General features: G+C 39.9%; 1 protein-coding gene and 1 pseudogene across 1 annotated transcript in view; both read left to right on the top strand.

Annotated features, from left to right (window-relative positions):
• USH2A (usherin) overlaps positions 1-27,327 on the top strand; it is an 892,942-nt gene that overhangs the window by 769,115 nt on the left and 96,500 nt on the right. The window lies entirely within an intron of this gene.
• Positions 24,668-25,201, top strand: LOC133069510 (sorting nexin-24-like; annotated as a pseudogene).

The following is a 27,327-nucleotide window of genomic DNA, read 5'->3' as shown; positions in this document are numbered from 1 at the left end:
ACCTTGGTGGCTGCATAAAAATTACCCTATAAGTCTCTTTACCTCCATAGCCAACCTCTTGAAGAGAGTGGAAGTTCCATCTTGCCTTTCTTGCAGACACCCTCAATTTGTTCCTGATGTTCTCTAGGGCAGTGGTACCCAACCTTTTTGGCATTGGGTACAAGTTTTGTGGAAGACAGTTTTTCCACAGACTGGCATGGGGGGAATGGCTTCAGGATGATTCAAGCATGTTACATTTATTGTGCACCTTATTTCTGTTATTATGATCTCAGCTCCACCTGAGATCATCAGGCATTAGGTCCTGGAGGCTGGGAACCCCTGACCTAGGATGTCCTTCATATGCCTGAGAGAGGAGTGTGGAGCACTTCCCATCCCTCTCTCAAGTGGTAAGGAGATAACCTGGAGAAACTGCCCTACAGAATTCCTCTCTGGAACTTGCTTTTCACAAACCTGGATTTTCTCTTATATAAGTTGTCTTAGGTCTCAGATCTTCAGAGGGAAGATGAACTTGAAGATGTAAAGCTGATACTTTCTGTAAGTCGTGCAGACGTTTGCCTAACACTTTCAAGAGAGCTGCTTTGTTATTCAGTCACTAAGTCATGTCCAACTTTTTGCAACCCACTGGACTGTAGCACCCCAGGCTTCCCTGTCCTTCAGGAGCTTGCTCAGACTTATGTCCATCGAGTCAGTGATGCCATCCAACCATCTCATCCTCTGTCACCCCCTTCTCCTCCTGCCTTCAATCTTTCCCAGTATCAGGGTCTTTTCCAGTGAGTCAGCTCTTTGCATCAGGTGGCCAAAATATTAGAGTTTCATTTTCAATATCAGTCCTTCAAATGAATAATCAGGGTTGATTTCCTTTAGGATTGACTAATTTGATATCTTCACTGTCCAAAGGACTCTCAAGAGTTTCTCCAGCACCACAATTTGAAAGCATCAATTCTTTGGCACTCAGCCTTCTTTATGGTTCAACTCTCACATCTGTACATGACTACTAGAAAAACCATAGTTTTGACTATATGGACCTTTGTTAGCTAAGTGATATCTTTTCGTTTTAATATGATATCTAGGTTTGTCATAGCTTTTCTTCCAAGGAGCAAGCGTCTTTTAATTTTGTGGCTGCAGTCACTGTCCACATTGATTTTGGAGCCCAAGAAAATAAAATCTGTCACTGTTTCACTTTTTCCCCATCTATTTGCCATGAAGTGATGGGACTGGATGGCATGATCTTAGTTTTCTGAATGCTGAGTTTTAAGCCAGCTTTTTCATTCTCCTCTTTCCCTTTTATTGAGAGGCTCTTTAGTTCCTCTTCACCTTCTGCCATAAGGGTGGTGTCATCTGCCTATCTGAGGTTATTGATATTTCTCCTGGCTATCTTGATTCCAGCTTGTGCTTCATCCAACCCAGCATTTCTCATGATGTACTCTGCATATAAGTTAAATAAGCAGAGGGACAGTATACAGCCTTCAGATACTCCTTTCCCAGTTTTGAAGCTGTTCGTTTTTCCATGTCCAGTTCTAACTGTTGCTTCTTCACCTGCATACAGGTTTCTCAGTAGGCAGGAGCTATGTACTGACCACATATTTTTCTAAGCTCCAGTCGTTATTCTGCAGCACACTCTGTTACATAGCTAAATGGCTCCATCATCTTTCTAGTTGCTTAAGCCACTCCATAAGCTGTGTGGCCTGAGTCCTCTACTCTACTTCCATACCCAATATTTTACTAAGTTCTGTTGATTCGACTTCTACAGTATGTTGAGTCTTCTGCTTGAAGGTCCCACGATGTCCACTTCTCCTCAAATGATCACATTGTTAGACTTCAAATGGATCTGGCGTCCTGCTTAATTGTCAAGTTTAAACTATAGTGTTCCTTACCTCACAGGACTGTTGTAAGGGCTAAATAAATTAATGCATGTGCAAAATATTTTAAGACTGTAAATAGCAATATAAATAGGCTATAAAACTTCAGATATCCTATTATTTAATAACAGAGGCTTAAAAATGAGCAAATATAGAAAATACTAGGTTTGGGTAAAGCAACTATATGAATTTTGTCATGACGGGAAAAACTGTGTTGCTGTGCTATGTTCAGTCATGTCCAACCCTGTGACCCCATGGGTGACCTTTTGGACTACAGCCTGTCAGACTCCTCTGTCCATGGAATTTTCCAGGCAAGAATATTGGGGTGGGTTGCCATTTCCTATTCCAGGGGATTTTCCGGACCCAGGAATCAAACCCATGTCTCCTACATGTCCTACACTGGCAGACAGATTCTTGACCTACTGAGCCACCTAAGAAACCCCTTTGGAAAAACTTAGGTTGTGTTTCTTTTAAGCAGGCCTCCCCTTGCTGAGCTTGCAAGTTCAAACATTTCCTGATACCTTACTGTCAATTTCCAGATAATATCTCAGATATTGGGTTAGACTCTGTTTCCTTCCTAAGTTTCCTAGAGCGAGAATATGCTTTTCATCTCCCTGAGGTTTCGTCCTGACCCATCTCCCCTCAGGACTATCAACATCTCACGCCAGTCACCCTCAGAGTGAGTCCTTCTCAGGCCATTTCCACTCTGGATGCAGCTCTTTACCTGCCATGACACACACAGGACCCCACCCACTCCCTTAGAGCCGAGATCATATCAGCAAACCACGTGGTCTTCTGGTCTCTCTCTCTCTCACACACACACACACACACACACACACACACACACACACTTCCCAAATCATACAGATGCTGCCAAGGTGGCAGCCGCCCACCTCACTTTTGCCATCGGTATATGGGACACGGTAGGAAGACTGTGTGTCCTTTAACTCGGGTATATTGTTTTTTCCTGCTCTTTAACTGAATTATAAGGAAGCTCTATTTAGACACCAGATGGTTAAAATAGTATGTTTATATTATGTGACTTTTACCCAAAAAAAAATTTTTAATAAGATATGTATATATAGATATGCACACACACATATATATATGAAAGTAAAAGGAACTAGCCCACACTCTAAACAGGCCCAGGCCATAAATTCAGAATATACACCATTTAGCAGAGACAGCAAGCTGTAAATGGCAGTGAAGGGCAGAAGCTAATTGAACTCCAGGGCTCTTGTCGCCAGTGGAAAGTCACCAGTACCTGAGACAAGATGGCTGCTCCCGAATCCCCCATTGTAGCCAAGAGATCACGTTCTGAGCTCTGCAAGGGCTTCTGGGTGAGGGGGAATCATACACAGATGACCAATTCTTTTATGGTTCACAGCCGATCAAAGTGAAATTCAGCAGCTGTTCAGGACAAGTGACCACTGTAACGGCTGTAATATAACCTACTAAATAGAGAGGGAATTGCATTAGAGCAAGAGGTTAGCCGTGATTATCGGCAGGTGAGTGCTTTATTGAAGTTGAAAGACCATTAACATTGATAGAGTAATTATTTCAACTTGAAAGTAATTACCTTGATGGGTGATAACTTCTCCAGTGTTCCCAGATTTGATTGGGCCAAACAATGGTGAGCTCCTGAAGCCTAGAAAAATATTACAACAATACTGTGATTTTTAAATTACTGAAACCACTGTTGGAATATTTTAATTATGCCGAACAGTGAAAAGATTTTGCCTTACACCAGCCAGTGACCTCTCATGTAGAGAGAGACATTTGCTTTTTAATCCAAATGCAATGACCCACACCCACCACCTGTGAATACATATGTGATGGGTTTCCAAATGAATCTTTTTTATCTCGATATAATGTTTAAGGTGAAACATCTTGTTAATGCTGTGGCTGGATGTTACTAAGTTCCAATGGCTAGCCTTAGGAATCTTAGCTGTGAAGTGGGAGGCCCCAAAATAGCATCTTCTCTTTGTCACAGAGGGTTTAAATTTGTATGTATTAAATATTTTGCTAATGAAATTCTCAAAATTGAAAATTATGAATACCATGTATTGTGGATCCCAAATCTCAGATTTTAGAGTGCCCTGTAATCCATTTGATGAAATAGCTTTCTTGCTTGATGCAATGCAACTCCACTAGAATCATACCATGGTCAGGGTATTTTCTCTTCATTCACACTGAGCATCAGTAAACAAAGTGAAAATTGAAAACCTGAGCTTGTCTGAAAACTAATGCATGTGGGAAAACTCTCCATCGTTTGCAATTGAGGACCAATACACACAAATCTAAAGTGGTCGATCGAGACCAAGAAATATGGGACTCCTCCATTCATCAGCTGTTCACCTTAAGTTTCTTTTCAGCCTCTGTCATGCACAGAAGCTACAACAGATGCAAAGTCTCTCCTCTCTGGGGCCCATGGTGTTCTTAGAGCAAATAAGGGGAGAGATAAATTACAGAATAATAAGCAATTATTTTTGGTTGTGCATGGGCATTGACTGTACTTACAAACATTTAAAAGAACCTGGGGCTGTCCTAACTCCTTCCTCTGCTTCCAAACCCAGCATTCATCCTCTGGAACCACAAAACATTGACTGAACAACACAGAATCATGAGTCTTAGTCCTGCTGTCAGAAAAGATGAATGTGGCATCACCCTCAAGTTCCTGGATGATTCCTTAGACCTTTCTATCATCTTGGCAGGATTTGATCAGATTATCAGCCAATGAAGGACGGTCTCTATGGCAGTACTTCCCAGGAGTTTTTTTCCTAATGAAAATCTCAGACTCTCCTAAGGGCAAAACAGGTTTCCACCTGTTGTCTGAGAGCCGCCAAGGACTGTTTCACCAAGCAAGCCGTAATTCAGGATGTATGCCATGTGTTTCCTCCACCTCCACTTCTCTGCTCTGAATTTTTCTCCATAGACAAAGATGTTGGGTCTCTCTTTTTGAGGGACTCAGAATGCAGAAATCCCTGCCTGCCAAGCTAAAAGAGATGTGCTAACTGAAAAGTACAAGGACTGGTTTGAATTTGGTCTGGGAGTAAGGATTTGAGATGAAACCATTGGGAAAGGAATGAGTTGATGGTTTGTATTATAAATCTCGCCATTAAGGCAGCCAAAAAGGGAAGAATTCTGACCCAAGTGATGTCACATCAGAGTTCTCACCACAGTAGGCTCACTGTGCATCATATACCATTGGGCTAAAGATTGTATAAAGGAGCCCCTCAGGTACTCTGAATTTAAAATAAGTGAAATAACTCATTTTTAAACATTTTCTTTGATACTTAAATTATTAAATGTTCACATTACAAAATCAGAGAGTTTTAATCCATTCCAAAAGGTGCATTGTCTACCTCTGAAAGATAATTGTCATGTCTAAATAGTAAAATTACAGTATTTTTTTAATGCATGTAAATGTTACTTTTTGACAAGATACAAGTAATGAATTTTCTCATATAAGTTCCTATTGGGTAATTGTGATACAGAGTTTTATTTTTGCTCAAGCAATTACTAGTGTCATGGCTGGATACCTGTGCCCATTAGTGGCTGGTTCTGTGTTTTTTTAGGATGGTTATTGATCTCTTGCTGAGCTGAGATTCAGGTTTTATGCCAGATAGCTTGATTAATGGGTTGGTTTCTATAAGTGGACTGAATGGGGATAGAAAGCAGGGGCAGCCTGCTCTGCCAACCCCAAATCCGTCAAGACGCATAGCTCATTATGAAACAGTTATCAAGGATACATGAAAAATTAATTGGGCTCAGTTTGATTCTGAAAAGAATCGGCTTTCTACTTGGCGGGCCCCCCCACTCTTTCCAGATGTTGTGCACTGGCCCCTGGAGAAACAGCAAAGGGAGATGTATTAATACATTGTATTGATTAGATCAAGACCCCTGACAGTTATTTGTAGAGATACCATCTGGCTGCTGTTCGAATTCCTTCACCAAAAACAGGACGTGACATGTTATTAATCTCAACTCTCTAAGTATAGACAGTTGCCTTTTCTGCTAAACCGCATTTTACCATTCCGTAGGAGATGGAGGCAGACCTGAAGGGTGCAGAAATTAAGGTTATTACACAAATTGAGCCATATGGTCCAAATATTTCAGCAAGAAAATTGCCAGGCAATAAAAATTGCTCCTGCCTTCCTAATGGTGTAAATTACAGTTTAACCATGCCTCTGATGATGTCCTTCTGCCGCGCTTAACTACTGTTACATGAAGGACATTGTTTTAAAAATATAAAAAACAAGTAAATGCCAGCAGCGTGTTTTACAATCTGTTAGTGTGTCATTAAGAACACTGTCAGAATTACATAAACATAATGGCAGGCAACCCAGCATACAAAAGAACTCGGATGGAAATTGAAAGAGTCTTGCAAACTCTTCTTTAGCTCTGTAATGTCAAGAGCATGGTCCCCTCTGGAAATTTTCCAGAGAGAAAAGCCCTGTCTGGGGTTTTACCCAATTCTCTCCTGTGCCCCAACAGGAGTGTTTTTCCAAACAAGACTCACGAGACATCGTGGGCCTCAGTATATATCCTGCCCCGAGTGAGGGGAGAGCTAATGAATGCTAAATGGAATGATGGAAGTTGAGCTTTTTAAGTATTTCTCTTGGTGGGGAGAAGCATCAAAACCCCATCCTCTTCCTAAATGGTGACAAGTAGCACTGGAAGTACAAATTCTGCTCTGTTTCCAAAGAAACAGATCCTGTTCTTTGAGTCACAGAATTAAGAGGATGCTTAATCAAGATAATTGTACAGTAAACACCATTCGTATTTGAGAAGACTTGACCCTGTCAATTTTTTTTTTTTTTTTTTTTTTGCCATTTATACCAAAGTGCCTGGCCTATCTCACTATCATTTCATTCCCCTTCCTCCACCACACATACACTTTCTATCCCTCTTCCCTGCTTCATCTTTCTCCTTAATATTTAACATTATGTAGCAGTATATATTTTCACTTACCTATCTTGTTTACTGTCTGTCTCTCCAATCAGAATATAAGCTCCATGAAAGCAGGGATTTTTTCATTTACTTAGTTCCCTTACTCCCATAACCTAGAACAATGTCACTTTTAGACAGACATTTGTGTAATGAATAAATGGATTGATGAATTGATAAACTCTGTAATAAGCATGAGGAAACTTGTATTTTGTCTCTTGTTTCTGTTCAGACTGTAATCATACTCTAGAATTTTTCTTAATTGCTTGGTAATGCTATGTATTTAACTTAAGAGGAAATTTGTATGTTTACAGATAAATCCAATTGAGGTAGAATCATTTAAATCCTTCAGTTTTTTTATTTTGTTTATTTATCTTTGGCTGTGCTGGGTCTTCCTTGCTGCACATAGGCCTTCTCTAGTTGTGGCAGGCAGGGGCTACTCTTCATTGTGGTGGGCAGGCTTCTCGTTTTGGTGGCTTGTTGCAGAGATGGGCTCTAGGGCACGTGGGCTCAGTAGTTGCAGCACGTGGGCCCAGTAGTTGTGGCTCATGGGCTAAGTTGCCCCGCGACGGGTGGGATCTTCCCATCCCTGGGACAGAGCCCATGTCTTCTGCACTGGCAGATGGATTCTTAACCACTGCACCACCAGCGAAGTCTGGTACCTTCCAGTTTTAATCAATAAGCAGTTATTGGCTGATAACTTTCTACGTAAAATGTATTGTGGACACATTACACATGCTATCTCTTTTCATCTTAATATCCACTTTGTGGAGTGAGCACTTTTATCTACAATTTATTAGTGAAGAAACAGAAGCTCAAAGACATGCCCATGGTCACACATGGTTCAATTTCAGGTCTCATTAAATCTGAAGTCTGTTCTTTATACTAACAGTGCTGCCTCTTGAGTTATCAACTTATGGGAAACAAGATGTTATGTAGAAACAGCTAAATATCAGGTTGGCCAAAAGGTTTACTTGGGTTTTCCCATAAGATGTTACAGAAAATCTGAACAAACCTTTGGCCAAACCAATAAATGAAAGTTACAAGCCATAGCTCCATACAAGTGAGAGATGCCACATAGCTTGATATGATTGCCTAATAGAAATATAGAAAACCATTTATAATAGATTCAAAGAATTAAAAGATCACCTGGTCTGGAAAGCTTAAAGAGGATTTTAGGGAGAGGTTTGTGCCTTAAACAATGAGTAAGATTCAGAGAGAGGAGAAATTTACATTTCCTCATTCAGGCAAGGAAACAGAAGTCTGGTTTTTATAATGAACATCTGAAGGCATATCTCTGGTTCAGGAGGCAGAGAGGGAGATATTTTTTTAATCTCTCCCCATTTATTGGGCTGATATTAAGGCAGCTTTATTTAAAATATTCCCAACAGATGCCTAGCAAAACTGTCAAGTGAGGTGGTCAATGACTTGGGTCCAGGGGGCCCAGGTAGGAATGAGCTAGAGACTGTCTCAGCATCTTCCTTGGTGTGCCTTGGGGAGGTTAGGTCTAGGAGCAGAGCCCGATAGAGTAGCAGAAACAGAATAAATAACTCAGTGGATGTTAGTTAGTATGATCTAAAATAGATTGACAGAAAAATCAGTATGTGACAGTGTCATTATGCTTGTGTATTAAGAGAGTTCTTTCTGGAGAGGCTCATTCAGAACTTTTTAAAAGAAAAAAAAAGAAAAACTTTTCTTTCTTTTTTCTTATTCCCCCTTCCTTCCCTACCAACTCTTTCCAAGAAGCATGTGCCACTTAACAAGTCACATTAATAGAAGAATGGAGAAGAATGGTCTTGTGGCAACTCTTGACCCAAGAGTCGAGGTGACAGTACTGAAAAAGGAAAGGGCAGGCTACTGAGTCTTCTTCTCCAAAGCTGACCTGAGATACTAAACTCATTTAAAATTCTACCTATGGGGCTTCCCTGGTGGTGCAGTGTTAAGACTCTGCACTGCCAATGAGGGGTATGGGTTCAATCCCTGGTCAGGGAAATAATAGCCTGCATGCTGCACGGCATGGCCAAAAGAAGAAAAGAATACCCCAGAGAATCTGGGAGTTCTACTTATGAAGTAAACTAAACTAAAATAAAATAATACCTAGAGTTCAGTGTTCAGGCGATGCCTCACTTAGCTGCGGGCAGGGCTCAGTCCCACTCCGAACCTTATCAGGTAAGACTGTGAGGTCTTCACTGGCTTTGGGGCAGTGGCCTGGGGCCGCTGCACCAGCCTTCAAAACTGAAGCACTGACCACAGGCAAATGGGTGAGGACTCAGCCCCGGGCAGTACCCTTGAGATGCCACAGAGCCATATCCAGAAGGAGGGGAAAGGAATTGCCAGTCACTCTCCTGAGGTCATGTTCTCAGGGACCTGTGTGGGACCTGTGTCACCATCTTTTCTTACCTTACCCTGTGTCATTCCAGATTTACCAAAAAACTCAATGTTTACCTAAAATTAGCTTCCTGAGTATTGCTGTGTACATTAAACCGTGACTAATGCTCTTCCTTTGTGACCGACCACATTCTAGAAATACGATAATGAGCACATTTAGGTTGAGGATGGTAATAGCCTCAAGAGAGCATACCAATGTGTCCTTTCTGCCCAGAAGTACCTGGTCATGATACCTCACACCTTGGCATCCTTTCCTTAACAGAGTGATAATTATTTACTAGTGGAATATATGCTTATCACATCCAGAAATTAAAGTTGTGAGGGGCATTGTGCATCCAGGTCCCTGTGGCTGGATGGCCCCATCTGTTAGAGATAAATCACTTTAAAAAAATTATATTAGCCTCACAGACGGTCAAGAAATGGAGCGGGGGAGGGGCGACAAGGAGGCTTGGTTTTCCTTCCTGTGAAATAGAGTGTGGTCAGTCCACTGTCAGCCCACTGCAGCCTTCAGACACCAACTCCACATTTCCACTCTCTGAACCCCAGGTGGCCAATTAACAGTATGTGCTATTTATTCATTACAAAATAGGCAGGAGAAATGGAATGGTTAGATTGACTGATAAGAATTCTTAGCAAGGAGTAGGTAAAAGATCACAAATGAAGAGACACCTCCCCTGACCTTCCCCCCCACCAAAAAAAAAAAAAACTCTGGAAAAGTCCAGAAAAAATCTGGAGGAATTTTCCTCGTAAGTGTATCTGGAGTTTCAACTGGAAGCAAGGAATTTAAATGGAAACATTCTCTTTGTAAATTTTCTTCCTAAATATGTAATTCCTCTTTAATTCTCTCATTTCCTTAGAATGTCTTTCCTTCCTAAGTAAAAAAAAAAAGTCTTAAATTCTTCCCATCAGTTATCATTAGGATGTTTTTGTGCTTCTTTTCTTTTTTTTGCAATAAGCATTGCCATCCTGCAGCCTCTCTGTTCTTGAAGCCACAAGTCTATAAATGAGGGGCCTGTCAGTTTACTTGCTATTGTGAATATTCATTTTTGCTACAAATGTGAGTAAACTTAAGCAGGGATTATAACACAATCTATCTATATAATTTAAATTCATTTAAATATATGTATTAAACATATTAATGTATACATTTTCATTTGGTGGCCAAACATCATATGGTTCTATAATAGCTGACATTTATTCCTATAAATGATGTTTTCTTGCTCATTGGAAAACATACATCAGATGAATAGACTGGAAGAGAAAGAAGGTTTGAGGATTTTCTTTTCACTGATGCAGTGGTGATGTACCATGCAGTGTTACTAGATTGCATGCTTTGGGAATCTATAGAAGCTTATATAGGTTTCCAGAACAAGATATCTTAACCTCACCTTCAAAGATCCAAAAAGATATATTAATGCTCTTTGTTTATTAACTTTTAAATAACTTAAGTAATTCTAGTTCAGAAAGATAAAGGTTTCCATCTGACAGAATCTAAAAGAAACGATTCAGTTGGGTACTCCTTTGAATGCCAGATATATCACTTTAAAAGTCAGTATTTGTTTCAGCAGTAACTGTTTCTGACTATTTTAGCATACTGAGTATTTTCAGATTTGAGCCCTCCAGCTGAGCACTCCATCGAAAATGGTCTGTCCCCTTTCTTTCCGTGAGGAGGATGGCCTTTGCTGGATATGTGTGCATGCCATGTACCACTGTGCGTCAAATGTATAAGCAGTTAACATGCACCTGAGCATCTTAGGGAGGTTTTTGGAAAATCCTTGCCTCTTCTTGTACCAGAAAGATTGCAAGTGTGAAAGTGACCATAGTTCACTGTGGTTTTCTCTTTACTGCTGTATTATTGCACCCTGTTGGGGGATACATCTGAGCATTTCATGTGTCCTACTTTTAAAATGCCCAGATGGTGACTACGTGCTCTGGTTTGAATTGGGCAGGCCTCATCTTTCATGCTCTGTAGTCTGCCTAGTTATCAGAGAGACACGAAACAAGGAAAATTCTTCCATTTTTCAGCTCCTCTTCATCTGTTTCGAGTCACCCCCAGTGAATGATGTACTTGCACAATTGTTACGATGACAGTCACCATGATAACTGAACATCGCTTCCCTGGGTTGGGTAGTGCCCTGTGTGCCCGGAGCTCTCTGCTCCCCTCCCAGCATTTTGCAGTGTAACTGATTGCTTGCCATCTTGTAAGTAACACGGGAGTGAGAGACAGTGTAAATATTTTATACCTTGCTGAAACCACTTATATTTGCATTGGTCTTCTTCACACTAGACTTCAAGCTTAACGGAGAATTTAAATCAAATCATTCAACCTGAGAAATAGTCAAAGGAACTAATGAAATAAATGTAACAGTGTAACTGGTTAAAATAGCCCAAGAGCATAATAGAGGTTTCAGATGATTTTGTGACATGCACCTTTTATAGGACTTTTGTCTCTGACTATATTCTTCAAAGTGCCATCAGGGCAACGACCATAGGTATCGTTTTTATCAATAACAGTCAGCACTTCCCACTGGGAAATTAGTCAAGAGGATGAGATTTTTTTTTTTTTTACAAAATCATCTTTAAGCATTTATCTTCCAAAAGGTATTATAAAACTGTTCATTACAAGGCAGGAACTTAAATGAGTTACTTGTTCTTATTTTAGAATTTTATTCATAATAAGCTAGTGATCAGATTCCATTTTATTTAGAGAAGAAAATGATTTTGTTTTGTTTTCTTAGAAATAGCTTTTCTAAAGTCAGAATGTTAATATAGTCCAGTTGTTATCAAACTTTTTAAAAGGTACACTCCTATAAATAATAATTTCTGGAGTACACATCCCCATTACATGTATATTTATTTATTTATAAATTATAAAATGTGTGCACACATGCTTGCCTAGTTGCTTCAGTCGTGTCTGACTTTTTGTGACCCTGTGGAATATACCACACCAGGCTTCTAGGTCCGTGGGATTATCCAGGCTAGTGAACAGATATTATTTATACTGTGAAAGTAGTCATTTTAAAAGGAGTCCTTATTGTTGTTGTTTTGTTGGTAAGTCGTGTCCAACTCTTTGTGACTCCACGGACTGTATGTAACCTTCCAGGCTCCTCTGTTCATGGGATTTCCAGGCAAGAATAATCAAGTGGGTTACCATTTCCTTCTCCAGGGGATCTTCTCAGCCAGGAATTGAAATTGCATCTCCTGCATTGCAGGTGGATTCTTTACCACTGAGCCAACAGGGAAGCCCTTTGAAAGGACTTGAGCTCAGTTCAGTCACTTAGTCATGTCCGACTCTGAGATCCCATGGACTGCAGCATGCCAGGCTTCCCTGACCTTCACCAGCTTCTGGAGTTTGCTCAAACTCATGTCCATCAACTCGCTGATGCCATCCAACCATCTCATGCTCTGTCGTCCCCATCTCCTCCTACCTTCAATCTTTCCCAGCATCAGGGTCTTTTCAAATGAGTCATCTCTTTGCATCAGGTGACCAAATTATTGAAGTTTTGCTTCAGCATCAGTCCTTCCAATGAATATTCAGGACTGATTTCCTTTAGGATTGAATGGTTTGATCTCCTTGCAGTCCGAGGGACTCTCAAGAGTCTTCTCCAACACCACTAAAAGCATCAATTCTTTGGCACTCAGCTTTCTTTATAATCCAACTCTCACATCCATACATGACTACTGGAAAAACCATAGCTTTGGCTAAACAGACCTTTGTTGGCAAAGTAATATCTCTGCTTTTTAATATGCTGTCTAGGTTGGTCATAGCTTTTCTTTCAAGGAGCAAGCGTCTTTTAATATTATGGCTGTAGTCACCATCTGCAGTGACTTTGGAACCCAAAGAAATAGTCTGTCACTGTTTCCATTGTTTCCCCACCTATTTGCCATGAAGTGATGGGACTGGATGCCTTGATCTTCATTTTTTGAATGTTGAGTTTCAAGCCAGATTTTTTACTCTCGTCTTTCACTTTCATCAAGAGGCTCTTTGGTTCTTCTTCACTTTCTGCCATAAGGATGGTGTCATCTGTATATCTGAGGTCATTGATATTTCTCTTGGCAATCTTGATTCCAGCTTGTGCTTCATGCAGCCCAGCATTTTGCATGATGTACTCTGCATGTAAGTTAAATAAGCAGGGTGACAACATACAGCCTTGACGATCCAGTCTGTTGCTCCGTGTTCAGTTCTAGCTGTTGCTTCTTGACCTGCATACAGATTTCTCAGGAGGCATGTCAGGTGGTTTGGTATTTCCATCTCTTTCAGAATTTTCCACAGTTTGTTGTGATCCACACAGTCAAAGGCTTTGGCGTAGTCAATAAAGCAAAAGTAGATGTTTTTCTGGAACTCTCTTGCTTTTTTGATGATCCAACAGATGTTTGCAATTGATTTCTGGTTACTCTGCCTTTTCTAAATCCACCTTGAACATCTGGAAGTTCACATACATCTGTGAACATCTGGTTCACATACTGTTGAAGCCTGGCTTGGAGAATTTTGACCATTACTTTGCTAGCATGCATGTGAGATGAGTGCAATTGTGCACTAGTTTGAACATTCTTTGGCATTGCCTTTCTTTGGGATTGGAATGAAAACTGACCTTTTCCAGCCCTGTGGCCACTGCTGAATTTTCCACATTTGCTGGCATATTGAGTAGACATAGACAAAATCATCAGTAGAATATTTTCTTAATCAAGAGCTAATACTATTCATTAGTTAGTACATCAAGAAAACAATAGATTGGAAAAGTCTAGAGATCTCTTCAAGAAAATTAGAGATACCAAGAGAACTTTTTCAAGAAAGTGTGGAAGTTGCTCAGTCACGTCAGCGTCTTTGCGACCCCATGGACTGTACAGTCCATGGATTTCTCCAAGCCAGAACACAGGAGTGGGTAGCCTATCCCTTCTCCAGCGGATCTTCCCAACCCAGGAATCGAACCAGAGTCTCCTGCCTTGCAAGGAAGCCCATTTCAAGGAAAGATAGCCACAGAAAGACAGAAACAGGCCCTAACAGAAGCAGAAGAGATTAAGAAAGGTGGTCCAAATACACAGATGAACTGTATAAAAAAGGTCTTAATGACCTGGATAGTCGCAGTGGTGTGGTCACTCACCTAGAGCCAGACATCCTGGAGTGCAAAGTTAAGTGGGCCTTAGGAAGCATTACTACAAACAAACCTAGTGGAGGTGATGGAATTCCAGCTGAACTATTTCAAATCCTAAAAGATGATGCTATTTAAATGCTGTACTTGATATGACAGCAAGTTTGGAAAACTCAGCAGTGGCCACAGGACTGGAAAAGGTCAATTTTCATTCCAATCCTAAAGAAAGGCAATGCCAAAGACTGTTCAAACTACTGCACAACTGCTCATTTCACATGCTAGCCAAGTAATGCTCAAGATCCTTCGAGCTAGGCTTCAACAGTAAGTGAACCAAGAACTTCCAGATGTACAAGCTGAATTTAGAAAAGGCAGAGGGACCAGAGATCAAATTGCCATCAGCTTATGGATCATAGGAAAAGCAAGAGAATTCCAGAAAAAACATCTACTTCTGCTTCGTTGAATATGCTAAAGCCTTTGACTGTGTGGATCACAGCAAACTGGAAAATTCTAAAGAGATTGAAATACCAAACCACCTTACCTGTCTCCTGAGAAACTTGTATGCAGGTCAGAAGCAACAGTTAGAACTGGACGTGAAACAACAGACTGGTTCAAATTTGGGAGAGGAGTACATCAGGTTGTATATTGTCACCCTGCTTATTTAACTTAAATGCAGAATACCTCATGTGAAATGCTGGGCTGGATAATTCACAAGCTGGAATCAAGATTACTGGGAGAAGTATCAACAACTTCAGATATGCAGATAATACCCACCCTAATGGCAGAAAGTGAAGAGGAACTGAAGAGCCACTTGATAAGGGTGAAGGAGAAGAGTGAAAGAACCTATTTAAACATAAATATTCAAAAAGGTAAGATCATGGCATAAGGCCCCATTGCTACTGCTGCTGCTGCTAAGTCACTTCAGTCGTGTCTGACTCTGTGCGACCCCATAGACGGCAGCCCACCAGGCTCCCCCATCCCTGTGATTCTCTAGGCAAGAATACTGGAGTGGGTTGCCATTTCCTTCTCCATTACCTCATGGCAAATAGGAGGAAAAATGGAAACAGGGACAGACTTTTATTTTCTTGGACTCCAAAATCAATGTGGATGGTGACTACATCCATGAAATTAAAAGATGCTTGCTCCTTGGAAGACAAGCTATGACAAACCTAGAAGCATATTAAAAAGCAGAGACATCACTTTGCCAACCAAGGTCCATATGGCTATGATTTTTCCAGTAGTCATATACAGACATGAGAGTTGGACCATAAAGAAGGCTGAGCACGGATGTATTGATGCTCTTGAACTGTGGTGGTGGAAAAGACTCTTGAGAGTCCTTTGGACAGTAAGCATATTAAACCAGTCAATCCTAAAGGAAATCATCCCTGAATATTCACTGAAGGACTGATGCTGAAGCTGAAGCTCCAATACTTTGGCCAACTGATATAAAGAGCTGATTCCATTGGAAAGACACTGATAGGAAAGATTGAGGGCAGGGGATGACAGAGGATGAGATAGTTGAATGGCATCATCAATTTGATGGACATGAGTTTCAGCAAACTCTGGGAGATAGTGAAGGACAGGGAAGCCTGGTGTGCCACCATTCATGGGGTTGGAAGGAGTGAAACACAACTGAGCGACTGAACAACACCAACAAGACACAGAATTTTTAGGTGCGTTTTTAGATACTGGATATCAAAGCATTTTCCGTGTGGTCTCCTTGACAATATCAATTTTTTTTTGTCAATTTCTGGTCAAAGATGCTTGGACTGTCAGTGTTTATATCTCATACTATGGCTGGTAAAAAAGCTTGTGTCATAAGTAAGAAATATCAAACTGGCCCCTTTTTTGTTCTTTATTTAGTTATGGATTTATTTAGATATTCTATCTGAACCATGGTTTTCCATTTTTCAGGAACCTTGAAAGTTACCCATGTTTCCAAAGTAGTATAGTTAAAACCAGATAATATAATTCATGAACCACTTATCATGGAGTCATAAACTACATCATGATGTACTGAAAGCTAATAAATGAGGTAAATATTTCCAGCTCCTCCACACTGTAAAACTCTTATTCTTCCCTTTTCAGGGACTGATCCAGGACTTCATTCATTCCTTCATTCACTTATCCAATTAGTATGCGATCAGGATATACAGCAGTGAATACAAGAAAAAGAATTCAAAAATTCTTTCCTTTTTAGGCTTTTATTCCAATGAGGAAAGATAGTAATCAGTATAAATAAGCAAGTTAAAATATATGTGTATATTCATATGTGTGTGAATGTATGCATATATATGAATGATAAAGGCAATGTAGAAAAATAGACCATAGATGAGGGATCAGCGATTCTATGCTCACCTTTCAGGAGAGCGTTATGTTGGCCAAGCATGGGGCTAGGGAGAGTGTTGGCCTGGTGGCACGGGGAGGGTGAAACTTAATGTGAGGCCAGGGAAAGCTTAAAAGAAGGTGACACTGGGGCAGGGCTTTGAAGGTGAAAACCAGACAGTTAACTGGGAGAAAAATTTTAGTTCAGGGGGAGGGATATACAGTCAGATTCTGGGCTTCAGGAGTCTGGGTTTGGCCCCTGCCTGCTCCTTTAATTCCCAGGACCCATTAGTATGTGCATTGACCTTCAGCCTAGGATTCTGAAAGGTCAGGTTCAACTACTGACATCCCTGTGATGCCCCTTTGACAGGTAAATGCTTCATAGCTTTGGGACTTAAGATTCAACCACCAGATGAGTTGTGTAATGTAAACATTTTCCCAGTTTACAGATATGCTCTTTGGGTCTGTTAACATTCACATACTGGTAACAAAGGCTTCCTTGAATGCCAGTCCATCATCCGGATGTCTAACTTCCTTCATTTCTTCCCATATCATCTTCCAAAATATCCCCACATTCCAGGTAAACCAGAATAAAATGCATTCATTGCAAAATAAAAGCCTCTTATTACTATATCCAGCTTCAAACCCAGGACCTCTTAATAATTTCCCAAATCTTTCTCCAGTTTTTTTTTTTCCTAATCCCATTTTATAATCTATAGCCCAAAATTTAAATAGTAAGTGTAACCACCTGAAAACATCAGGTATACAATATTGGATGAAAAGAGGGGAATGAATATTTATATACACGACACACAGTACAATCTATAGACTTTATTTCTATAATAGGTCATGAGGCCAGTTGTGATATTTATGACTTCCCTTTTTTATCTCCCTAACAAATTGGGGTTATTTGGCTGATGCACACAACCAAACTCATTCCTGAACGATCTGAGTGCTTGGTGGTCTTGCCTCCATAAACTTGCAGTGATCTTACATTAGCCTGGCAGAAGGTAATCCAAGTAACAGGCAACAATTTTCTATCTTCAATTCAGTGAAGCTGTTATAGAATCATTCTTCTTCTAAATTAGCAGATTCCAGAGTCTTAGTTATAGTAAATAAAGCTCCTGCAAATTGATCTGTAGTCTCATTATGTTTGCAAGGAAGCCTTTCCTTGTACCTTTCTACCTCCAGTCTTCTGGGATTTCTGCATCAGATGTGATGGTCAAAGAGCTAAATGCTCTTCTGACTCTTAAGATTCTACAAATTTTAAATTTGTTTTAGTTTGCTGAAATCTTACACTGGATGATACAATGACTACTCTTATCACATATACCTAGTACATTTCCTGTCTGTTGCTATTTAAAGCTCTTTCCTTGCTGTGGAGATTTTTCTCACTGCTTCATTTAAGCACATGATAACTTCTTTAGTACTTAGTTTCCATGTGTTTTTACAGTGCTTCCTTGAATGTGAGTTTTGCATTCCTAATGGGTTGCAGTACCTGAAATCTAAGATTTGAATACTTTCTGCTTCTTTTCCACTCCCTTTAGTGCTTAGCACCATGTTAGAAAAAGTAGATGCTCAATCAGTATTTGACTGCGGATTTGGCTCTCAGGCCATAAACCTATCTCAGCATTTTTCTTTGCTGAGAGCTTTAAACAAAGCATAAAATCAAATTTATAAATAAATCAAGTGTATTTCAATTATAAATAATAAACAGGTGACCTTAGAAATCAAATCATTTCCTTAGCTGCTTCTGATAGCAAGGATCTGAGCACTTTTACTGGACCCCATGAACAGTATGAAAACGCAGAAAGATATGACAGTGAAAGATGAGCCCCCCAGGTGAGTAGGTGTCCAATATACTACTCGGGAAGAGTGGAGGAAGAGCCGCAGAAAGAATGAAGAGCCTGAGCCAAAACGGAAATGACAGCCAGTTGTGGTTGTGTCCAGGGGAGAAAGAAAAGCCCGATGCTATAAAGACCAACATTAGAAACCTGAAATGTTAGGTCCATGAATCAAGGTAAATTGGATGTGGTCAAACAGGAGATGGCAAGAGTGAACACTGACATTTTAGGAATCAGTGAACTAAAATGGCCAAGAATGGGTGAATTTAACTCAGGTGACCATTATATCTACTCCTGTGGGCAAGAATCCCTTAGAAGAAATTGTGTAGCCCTCATAGTCAACAAAAGAGTCCTAATGCAGTATTTGGGTGCAATCTCAAAAATGACAGAATGATCTCAGTTCGTTTCCAAGGCAAACCATTTAATATCACAGTAATCCAACTCCATGACCCAACCACTAATGCCAAAGAAAATGAAGAACGATTCTGTGAAGACCTACAAGAACTCCTGGAACTAACACTAAATATACATATATATATATACACTTTTCTTCATAGGGGACTGAAATGCGAAACTAGGAAGTCAAGAGATACCTGGTGTAAAGGCAAGTTTGGCCTTGGAGTACAGAATGAAGCAGGGCAAAGGCTAACAGTTTTGCCAAGAGAACGCACTGGTCATAGCAAACACCCTCTTCCAGCAGCACAAGAGATGACTGTACTCATGGACATCAGCAGATGGTCAATACCAAAATCAGATAGATTATATTCTTTGTAGCCAAAGATGGAGAAGCTCTATACAGTCAGCAAAAACAAGACCTGGATCTGACTATGGCCTAGATCTTGAGCTCATTATTGCAAAATTCAGGCTCACTCAAATTGAAGAATGTAGGGAAAACCACTAGGTCATTCAGGTATGACCTAAATCAAATCCCTTGTGATTATAAAGTGGAGGTGACAAATAGATTCAATGATTAGATCTCCTAGACAGAGTTCCTGAAGAACTATGGACAAAGGTTCCTAACATTGTACCAGAGGCTGTCACAAAATCTATCCTCAAGAAAAAAAGAAATGCAGCAAGGCAAAATGGTTGTCTGAGGAGGCCTTACAAATAGCTGAGGAAAAAAGAAAAGGAGACAAGACAAAGAAGAAAGGCAAAGACATACCCAACAATGCAAAGAGTTCCAAAGAATAGCAAGGAGAGATAAGAAAGCCTTCTTAAGGGAACAATGCAAGAAATAGAGGAAAACAATAGAATGCAAAAGACTAGAGTTCTCTTTAAGAAAACTGGAGATACCAAGGAAATGTTTCATGCAAAGATGGATACAATAAAGGATAGAAATGATGTGGACCTAACAGAAGCAGAAGAGATTAAGTAGAAGTGGCAAGAATACACAGAACTATACAAAAAAGGTCTTAATGACCCAGGTAACCACAATGGTATGGTCACTCAACTAGAGCCCAACATCCTGGAATGTGAAATCAAGTGGGCCTTAGGAAGCATCACTGCGAACAAAGCTAGTGTAGGTGATGGAAATCCAGTTGAGCTATTTCAAATCCTAAAAGATGATGCTATGAAAGTACTGCACTCAATATGCCAGCAAATTTGGAAAACTCAGCAGTAACTACCAGACTGGAAAAGGTCAGTTTTCATTCCATTCCCAAAAAAAGGCAATGCCAAAAATGTTCAAATTACTATACAGTTATACTTATTTCACATGCTAGCAAGAGTATGCTCAAAATTCTTCAAGATAGGCTACAGCAGTACGTGAACCAAGAACTTCCAGATGTACCAGCTGGATTTAGAAAAGGCAGAGAAACCAGAGATCAAATTGCCAACACTGGTTGGATCATAGAAAAAGCAAGGAAATTCCAGAAAAACATCTACTGATTCATTGACTAAGCTAAAGCCTTTGACTGGATCACAACAAACTGGAAAATTCTTAAAGAGATGGGAATACCAGACCACCTTACCTGCCTCCTGAGAAACCTGTATGTAGGACAAGAAGCAACAGTTAGAACTGGACATGGAAAAATGCGTTAGTTCAAAATTGGGAAAGGAGTACATCAAGGCTGTATATTGTCACCCTGCTTGTTTAACTTATATGCAGAGTACATCATGCGAAATATGGGGCTGGATGACTCATAAACTGGAATCAAGACTGTTGGGAGAAATAAATATAAACAACCTCAGATATACAGCCGATACCACTTTAATGGCAGAAAGTGAAGAGAAACTAAAGAACCTCTTGTTGAAGGTGAAAGAGAGTGAAAAGCTGACTTAAAGCTCAGCATTCAAAAAATGAAGATCATGGCAACTAGTCCCATCACTTCATGGCGAATAAATGGGGAAAAACTGGAAACAGTGTCAGATTTCATTTTCTTGGTCTCCCAAATCACTCTGAATGGTGACTGCAGCCACAAAATTAAAAGATGCTGTTTCTTGGAAGAAAAGCTGTAACAAACCTAGGCAGTGTATTAAAAAGCAGAATTATTACTTTGCTGAAAAAGGTCCATGTAGTCAAGGCTGTCATCTTTCCAGTAGTCATGTATGGATGTGTGAGCTGGACTGAGCACCTAAAAAATTGATGTTTTGAACTGTGGTGCTGGATAAGACTCTTGAAAGTCCCTTAGACAGCAAGGAAATCAAACCAGGTCAATCCTAAAGGAAATCAACCATCAACCCTGAATATTCATTGGAAGTACTGATGCTGAAGCTGAAGCTCTAATACTTTGGCCACCTGATTTCAAAAAGACAACTCACTGGAAAAGACCCTGATGCTGGCAAAGCTTGAGGGCAAGAGGAGGAGGGAGTGACAGAGAATGAGATGGTTGGATGGCCTCACTGACTCCGTGAGCACCGAAGAAGTTCTGAGCAAGCTCCAGGAGATAGTGAAGGACAGGGAAGCCTGGTCCACTGCAGTTCACAGGGTCACGATGAGTTGGACATGACTTAGTGACTGAACAACAACAGCTACGCACCAGGCTCTTTCAGAAGGTCACCCAGTTTAATCCTTACAAAAGTCATAAGAAATATATTAACTGTTAGAAACGAAGACTCATAAAAAGTAGGTAATTTGCCAAATGCGCCCTCTAGTATGAGTGACAGAGCTGTCTTCTAACTTTAAGTTAACTGCTTTTATTTTTATTAAAGGACCTCGGCTCCCAGAGCTTACCTCATTCCCCAGACATTAGTCACAGGGCTTCTCAGAGAATTTCCTTTTGCATTAAAGAGAGCATTTTTGGCTTCTTGCTAAACAGGGTGAGCAAAATAATAGATTGCAGAATAATTTTAATAATGCATTTAAGATGCCAAACTCATACCACACTGTCTATCCTCAGTGAGAAACTTTTTTTTTTTCTGTTTTGTCCAAGGGTCTGAAAACAATCTTTGACTTGCCTCAATGAAAATAAGAACCACAACTTCTAGCTCTCAGAACAAATATAAGTTGTTTTTATTTTTAATTACGTATGCTTAGCTTAAGTACGTTTTCTCTTAAGGTGTAATGACTAAACCGTGATCATTTCTTTTTGTTTATTCATTTAAAGTACAAATAAAAGCAGATAATCAATAGATCATAATCTAAAACTAGAGGATTTACAAGTTAATAAGCTTGAGTCAATAGATATTCCATAGTGAAGCCTTCAATGCTGAACCTGACATAATTTGCTTTGCACTAAGCTGGCTGACTTAATGCTTTAATTTAATGCCAATATTAACTGAAAAAATCCAAAGAAAAGGGGAAATTTTAAATCCTATTATACTAAAATGTTTTCAAAGCAACAGCACAATCATGTCAGAACTGCCTAAACTGCCTTCATGCTGTGTGTGTGCTAAGCAGCTTCAGTCCTGTCTGACTCTCTGCAATCCTATGGACTGCAGCCCACCAGACTCCTCTGTCCATGGGCTTCTCCAGGCAAGAATACTGGAGTGGGTTGCCACGCCCTTCTCCAGGGGACCTTCCCGACCCTGGGATCAAACCCTGGTCTCCTATGTCTCCTGGATTAGCAAGCAGGTGCTTTACCACCAGTGCCTCCTGGGAAGCCCAGACTGCTTTGTCATTGATAACGGGTAACCCCTTTGGGGCCTGGCACATGTTAGTTTTGGAAGATGACCTACCTTTGCAGTATCTTTTCTTGGCCTCGAGTGTTATCATTGTTTAGTCTTATAACATCTGCTTTTCCTGACTTGCATGCAGACCATTGAAGTTGTGTTTATTTTGAAAGCTGTGTTATTTTGGATCTTTCTATTCCCTTTGATTCCTCTTGGGATTATCATTCAACCTCATTCCTCATAAAACAGAGTAGTAAACAGGTCAGAGAGCAGAGGAAGTCTTTCTGGGTCCCTGGAAGGAAGAAGTGAGACCCTTTCTTTATCAAGAAGTAGTGTAGATTGGCTTCCACCTTCTGAAATCTGGTGGGACTAATGGAGGTATATTCAGGGTTATGAGCCTGGAGTCTATAGTCAGAATGCCTCCCCTCAAATCCTGGTTCTGCCCCCTATAATTATATCAGTTCAGTTCAATCACTCAGTCGTGTCCAACTCTTTGCTACCCCATGGGCTGCAGCACACCAGGCTTCCCTGTCCATCACCAACTCCTGGAGCTTGCTTAAACTTATATCCGTTGAGTCAGTGATGTATCCAACCATCTCATCCTCTGTCATCCCCTTCTCCTCCCTCCTTCAATCTTTCCCAGCATCAGGGTCTTTTCAAATGAGTCAGTTCTTTGCATCAGGTGGTGAAAGTATTGGAGCTTCAACTTCAGCATCAGTCCTTCTAATGAATATTCAGGATTGATCTCCTTTAGGATGGACTGGATGGATCTCCTTGCAGTCCAAGGGACTCTCAAGAGTCTTCTCCAACACCACAGTTCAAAAACATCAATTCTTGTGCACTCAGCTTTCTTTATAGTCCAACTCTAACATCCATACATGACCACTAGAAAAACTATAGCTTTGATAAGATGAACCTTTGTTGGCAAAGTAATGTCTCTCCTTTTAAATATGCTGTCTAGGTTTCTTCCAAGGAGTAAGCATGTTTTAATTTCATGGCTGCAGTCACCATTTGCAGTGATTTTGGAGCCCCCAAAAATAAAGTCTGCTGCTGTTTCGCCATCTATTTGCCATGAAGTGATGGAACTAGATGCCATGATCTTAGTTTTCTGAATGTTGAGCTTTAAGCCAACTTTTTCACTCTCCTCTTTTACTTTCATCAAGAGGCTCTTTAGTTCTTCTTCACTTTCTGCCATAGACAGTCATAATTATACAACCATGGACTATTTGCTTCAACTTTACATCCATTTCCTTATCTGAAAATGAGGATAATAGCAGTGCTATCTCATGAGATTGCTTTAAGGATTAAACAGTATAATATACATAAAGCACTTGGAAAGTGCCTACCCTATAGCATGCACTCACTGTCTTAACCCTTTGAGAAACTATTTATGAAAAGGATGAAAATTACATAGAATATATGCTACAAATAGCTTTGAAAGCAGCAGCAGCACTGAATGTAGTAGTCAGATATGTCTTTCTGCACTGCTTTGTATGCACAACCAAAGTCCTAATGTATCCATTTGTTACCGCCCTCACAACCTCATTTCCTGCCATTGCTGGTTGCACTGTAGCCAAAGTGGCAGTGTGTTTGGACTGCCCTTTAAGTAGGCCAGCTTTAGCTTTCTGGTCCCATCAGTGTCACCAAAAACAAATCAGTTTGCTTTTCTAAAATAAATGGACTATAAGTTATGCACTGGTTTTACCTTGGGGTGAAAGTGAAAATCACTCAGTCGTGTCTGAATCTTTGCAACCCCATGGACTGTACAGTCAATTCATGGAATTCTCCAGGCCAGAATACTAGAATGGGTAGCCTTTCCCTTCTCCAGGGGATCTTCCAACCCAGGGATAGAACCCAGGTCTCCCACGTTGCAGGCAGCACTCTTCTATTCAGGAAGGATACTCGGAAAACAGAGAACAGAAAGCTCATTGGTTTTTATGATGAACATTTTTTCACATTTCTCCATCTCTCTCTGAAACCACATGCATCTAAGTCTTACCATCAATGTAAGTGGCAGTTATTACCTACTTGTCATTTCCTGGGTCTGGATGAACTTGATCAATGCCATTCACACTCTTGTCACTTCAGTTGAGTTACCTACACTGCCAGTACTACACACATAGAGTTTAATTGCCACTTAAAATGTCTTCAAAAAGATTATACTATGGGCCCTCCACCAGCTGGCTGGTACATCCCATCCTTTTGCTACAACGAGAGTGACCTGGAGCGGGGATTTAAGATAGAAGTGTTTAAGTGTTTAAGATAGAAGTGCTAATGAATGGAAGAAAACATTTTGCTGGAAAAAGGTACAGCGAATTTCATGCCCTGCACAAAAAGCTTAAGAAAGGTATTAAAACTCCAGAAATTCCTTCTAAACATGTTCGGAACTGGGTCCCAAAAGTTAGAACAGCAATGACAAGGTTTGAAACCTATTTACAGGCGGTCATTCTGGAAAATGAAGAACTTCCGGAACTATTTCTTGATTTCCTAAATGTTCAACATTTTCCCTCTCTACCAAAGACAGAGAGTTGTGGATCTTTTGATGAGACAGAGTCTGAAGAGTAAGCAAACTGTCCCACCAGCCAGGGCTGCTGTTCCTCAGGGATCCATACATCTTGCCTGCAGCCAGCGATTTTCCAAATGTGGTTACTGAAGGAGTTCTCATGGGATATTTTACCCTCATCTACAGCCCAGGTAGAAATCCTCCATGGCTAGAAGAAGCTGAAGCAGGTTTTGAAGTCATAGTCAAGGAAATTGATACCTACCAAATTAACCTAAACTCTATGACATAACGGCTCTCTCTTGCTAGTGGTGAAATTCACAGTCCCAGCTTAATTCAGAGCAGGGACATTTCCGTTAGAATGGTGCTTTTAAAGTAGAAACCGAATCCGGGCAGTGCTGAGGTTAAGGCCAAATGTTTAAGAAGTGGAATATAGCTGCCAGTTTAGAAACCCCAGAAAAGAAGACTAAAGAAGATCTTTGGGACCTCTGAGTGTAGCAGAACGGTTACTCTCCACTTCAATCACACCATTTGCTAATTGAAAATCTTACCCTGAATGGTGAGACTGATCAGCTTTGGTAAATTTTTTTTTGTTCAGATTCTATGACACACTAATCTTTCCATCATGAGATTTTTCTCAGCCAGTGATAGGTAATATTCTGAAATGCTGGCACCAGGAGAGCATTATAGAAACACACTGCTAAATGTGAGGAAGGAACTAAACTGGAAATGAAATTATACAGACCATACTAGGGCATTTTAAAAATCACGACATTTTAATTTGCATTACAGTGGAGTTGGATCACATGCAGGGGTTCACTTCTAATGTCAGTCAGCACATAAGGTGGACTGGGGTATCAAGATTGACCTTGAAAGCCCTTTAAAATGGTGTCATATCAGAAATCTCCATCCCCAACAGTCAGGTTTTCCTCCAGTGTTGGAAGAGATAACTGTTTCTTCGGTTGAAGACCAATTAAAGTTGTTGGTATTTGTTTAGGGACTATTTTGTAGAAGAAACATGTACCTTTGAACACTAAAATTATACTTAGCCTTGCAAGATGCTTGCCCTATAAAAGGTAAATGTGATTTGACAGTAGCTGAGGGAACCCCAGATTGATAACACTCATCTTGGTTTACTCAAGGCATCCATTCATTGAATAGGTAGTATAATCGCCAGATTGATTGTTATTTTCCTTATTGCTTATCATTTCCTTTTCACTGACCTCATATATTGAATTAATGTCAATTAAATGGGTTTATGATGCACCTCCGCTGTGCATCTTACAGACATTCAGATTTTGACTAATAATGAATAAAAGCATATATGCAACCTGTATATGTGTGCTGTATTTGGGCATTTCCTTGAAAACTAATTAATAGCTAGCTTATTTATGATTATTAGGTTAATAAGCTTCTGTGTAGGAGAAAAGTATGTAAATTCAAAACTAATAAGTAAATCATGGTTTTTGACTAGGCTCTGAATATACAGATTTAAAGCTTTCTGTAAACTCTTGGTGATGTATTTATGCTAGATGTGTTACTACATATGGAAGCAAGTGAGAACTGAATAATCAAGTGTCATCAACCAAAAATAACTGAATAGTCAAGTGTTCGAGATATTTTTTAAGTGTTTTTGTTATTAGCTATTTTGGGTTAAATAAAAATGAAGACCCTCCCCCCAAAAAACAAGACTGCACTATGATTTGGCATTAAAATGAAAAGTTATTTATTGTATACACAGAAAGACATTAGAGCATACAACTAAAAAAAAATGCAAGTCTCAAGGTATCTTTCCACATATAGAAGACAAAAATTCTAAGTGATAAAAGAGCATTGTATCTTCATTCAATTGGAAGCGTTTTTTTCTTTCTTAGGGATACATAAAATAACAGTGTGTCTTGGACTCCTTTGAATCCAAGGATTCAAAGAAATGAGGTATATTCCATGATGAATATTTTAAAATTTTATTTTATTGAAGTATTCTTGATTCATGATGTTGTGTTCATTTCTGTTGTATAGCTGTGATTCAGTTATACATATATTTATATATATACATTATTTTTCATATTCTTTTCCATTATGGTGTATCACAGGATATTGAATATAGTTTCTACACTACACAATAGGACCTTCTTGTTTATCCATTCTAAATTGAATAGTTTGCATCTACTGATCCCAAATTCCCTATCCATCCTTCTCCTACTCCCCTCACCCTCAGCAACCACAGGTCTGTTCTTTGTGTTTGTGAGTCTGTTTCTATTTTGTAGATATGTTCATTTGTGTTGTATTTTAGATTCCATATATCCATGATATTATATGGTATT

The sequence above is a fragment of the Dama dama genome, chromosome 14 (assembly GCF_033118175.1).
Source record: "Dama dama isolate Ldn47 chromosome 14, ASM3311817v1, whole genome shotgun sequence".
Taxonomy (NCBI): domain Eukaryota; kingdom Metazoa; phylum Chordata; class Mammalia; order Artiodactyla; family Cervidae; genus Dama; species Dama dama.
Note: the sequence above shows the minus strand (reverse complement) of the source record. Positions and strands in the feature narration are given on the sequence as shown.